This window comes from Cebus imitator, unplaced genomic scaffold (genome assembly GCF_001604975.1).
Source record: "Cebus imitator isolate Cc_AM_T3 unplaced genomic scaffold, Cebus_imitator-1.0 Scaffold423, whole genome shotgun sequence".
Classification (NCBI taxonomy): domain Eukaryota; kingdom Metazoa; phylum Chordata; class Mammalia; order Primates; family Cebidae; genus Cebus; species Cebus imitator.
The window spans coordinates 56,809-60,577 of record NW_016107738.1 but is presented as its reverse complement, the minus strand read 5'-3'; positions in this window follow the sequence as shown (position 1 = coordinate 60,577).

Below are 3,769 nucleotides of genomic sequence, written 5' to 3'. Positions count from 1 at the left end.
ATTTATTTGGCTATTGAAACTTAGGCCGGGTGTGGTGGCTCACACCTGTAATCCAAGCACTTTGGAGGCCAAAGCAGGTGGATCACCCGAGGTCGGGAGTTCAAGACCAGCCTGACCAACATGGTGAAAGCCTGTCTTAAAATAAAAAAAAAAGAAACTTGTGTATGCTTCTTGAAGTTCTTGGGCTGTGTTCTTTTGCTCCATCAAGTCATTTATGTTATTCTCTAGGCTGATTATTCTAGTTAGCATTTCTTCTAACTTTTTTTCAAGGTTTTTAGTTTCTTTGCATAGGGAGAGAACATGTTCTTTTAACTCAGAGAAGTTTGTTATTACCCACCTTCTGAAGCCTGCTTCTGTCAATTTGTCAAGTTCATTCTCTTTCCAGCTTTGTTCCCTTGCTGGTGAGGAGTTGTGATCTCGTGGTCGGGGAGAGGTGTTCTGGTTTTTGATGGTCTCATTCTTCTTGCACTCGTTTCTTTCCATCTCCTTGGATTTATATAGTTTTGATCTCAGGTAGCTGCTTGAGAAGGTGGCCTTCCCTTTTTCTGCCTGCAGAGGCATTGCTGGGCTGCCATGGATTCAGTGGAGCTGATGCATTTTTTATTTACTCAGGAAAATTAGACCGGCTTCTGCAATGGCGGCTTCCCTTCCCCCACCAAGGTCGATCATTCCTAGTCGCTCTCTAACTGATGTTCTGGGTGCAAAACTCTGGAGTGAGAGTTTTTTAGCCTGCTAGGCTTTGTTGCAGGGGGACCTGTCCTGCTATATGGGCTGTTTCCTTGTTTTCAGTTCCCCTTCTTTCAGGGGGGTGGGTGGCTCCGGCTTTCTGGCTTTCGTGTCAGCCAGTGCTTCCACCTAGTTCTATGCTGACAGTCCTGGCACTGACTGAAGTTGCTGTTCTGCCTTGCTCAGTCAGCTTGCTGAGGCTTTTCATCCTGGCAAAGATCTCCTATTCTGTGTGTTGTAGAAGGCTTGGGTAGAGTGCTGTATCCGAACTGAAGTCCCAGAGAGGGACCTCCTGGGTGGCACAGTGCCCCACCTTGCCTCAACGTGCCCTATTTGGTTTATATCCACTGTCCAACCAGACCCACAAAATGAATGTGGTGCTTCATTTGGAATTCTGGAGACCACTCGGCTTCTGCATCTCTCACTGGGAGCTGCTTCCCGGAGCTGCTTCTTATTGAGCCATCTTGGATTCCCCCCTTCTCTTCATTTTTATGAGTTCAACATTTTTAGCTTCTGCATATAAGTGAGATCACGTGGTGTTTGTCTTTCCGTACCTGACTTATTTCACTTAACATAATGTCTGGCAGGTCTGTCTGTGTTATCACAAATGATAGACTTTCTTTTAAGTCTTTCTTTTAAGACTTTAAGTCCACTGTATGTATGTACTACATTTTTGTAACCCATTCATTCACTGGTGGGCACTTCAGTTGATTCTATATCTTTGCTATTATGCATAATGATGCAGTGAGCATGATGGTGCAAGTATCTCTTTGACATCGATTTTATTTCCTCTGCATTTATACCCAGCAGTGGAATTTCTGGATACTATAACAGTTCTGGATACTATAACAGTTTGTGGGTCTGGTTAGTTTTCTGAGGAACCTCTATATTGTTTTCCATAATGGCTGTACTAATTTGCATTTCCACTAACAGTGTACAGAACTTTCCCTTACTCATCATCCTCACCAACTCTTTAGTCTTTTTGATTATAGCCATTCTGACAAGTGTAAAGTAATAGCTCATTGTTATTTTTATTTGCATTTCTTTGATGATTACTGTTGCCAAGCATTTTTCATACAAATTTTGGCCATCTGTATGTCTTTTGAGAAATATCTATTCGGGTACTTTGTCCATTTTTAAATTGGGTTATTTGTTTTATTGAGTTGTTTGAGATTTTTATGTATTCTGGATATTAACACATTATTAAAGGCATGGTTTACAAATATTTCTCCCATTTTGTAGGTTATATATTTAGTCTGTTTTTTTAAATATTGCTGTACAGAAGCTTTTTAATTTGATGTATCCCACTTGTCTGCCTTCACTTTTGCAGCCTGTGGGATTTTTATTCAACAAATTACTGCCCAGAATAATGTCATGCAGCTGACATTATTTCCCAAGTTTTCTTCTAGTAGTTTTATATATAACTTCCAGTCTTAAATTTAAGTCTTTAATCCATTTTGAGTTGATTTTATATAAGAGTCGAATATATTTCTTCTGCAGGTGAAATATCCAGTGTTCTCACACTACTTATTGAAGAGACTGTTCTTTCCTTTTGTGTGTTCTTGGAACCTTTGTTGAAGCAATCTTACAACTATGTATAAACACAAAGGGAAATAAATTATTATACCCAAAAAACGCATGCACACATATGTTCACTGCAGCACTATTCACAATAGCAAAGACATGGAATCAGTCTAGGTGCCCGACAGTGGTGGACTGGATAAATGAGATGTGCTACACATACACCATGAAATACTACACAGCCATAAAAAGAAGAAAATCATGTCCTTTACAGCAACATGGATAGTTCAGGAGGCGATTATCCTAAGTAAATTAACACAGAAACAGAAATCAAAATACTGCATATTCTCACTAATAAGTGGGAGCTAAACATCAATTATACATGGACATAAAGATGGGACCAATAGACAATGAGGGCTACTAGAATGGGTAGGAGAGGAGGGAAACATGGACTGAAAAATCACCTACTGTCTACTGTGCTCACTACCTGGGAGATGGACGAGGCCATCCATACCCCAAACCTCAGCAATACACAATATGCCCATGTAACAAATATGTACATGTACCCCGAATCCCATATTTTAAAAAGTTAAAATAAACTGACTGCAAACTTGTAACATTATTTTTGGACTCACTCAAGTAGATTTGTAGTGATGTACACAGATTGTAAAGTTTTAGTGAAAAAAACTAGATATTTTAATGTACTAAGAATTATGCACTTACAAACTGATTAAAACAATTGATTAGACAGATTGTTGTGAAATTTAAATATATTTCAGCATAATAAAGAGTTCATTATTCCTATGGATTACTCCATTATCTTTAAATATAAAATTCCACATTAAGATTGATACATTTTATATGTTATCACTAATTTAAAATAATTAGAAATGTAGTAACCATTAAGTGAAATATTTTTCTATCATGCCATATCATGTTATTCTATGAATGATAGTTTGTATATTTGCAGTACAAATTTAAATTTAGCTGTTAACTCTTATCATATTTTCTTGGTGGTGAGTTTATGTTTAAGACTAACGGATTTATCTTTTCTTCATTAATTACTACTTTAAATATTATAAAAGCAGATTTTCTGCAAACTTGAACTTAACATATGAGTTAGCAAAATCTCAATATTATTTCATTTTGATTAGATCAAGGACTATCTAAGCTACCTAATCATTTATATTCTTTTTTTATTTTCTAAGGAGATACACAACTATATCAGGTAGAGGGATTACTGTAAAGTCAGAGTGACATAGTAATAATTTAAAACTCTAAGAATTTCTGTGAAATAATTTATTCTGGGGATTATCAGAGCATTTATTTCCAGTTCCAGATAAGATTTCAAGGACTACAAACTTATAATAGTACTTGGGCATACAAATTTGCTTAGAAATTTAAAAATATGGCTGAGGCAGGTGGATCACGAGGTCAAGAGATCAAGACCATACTGGTCAACATGGTGAAACCCCGTCTCTACTAAAAATACAAAAAAATTAGCTGGGCATGGTGACACATG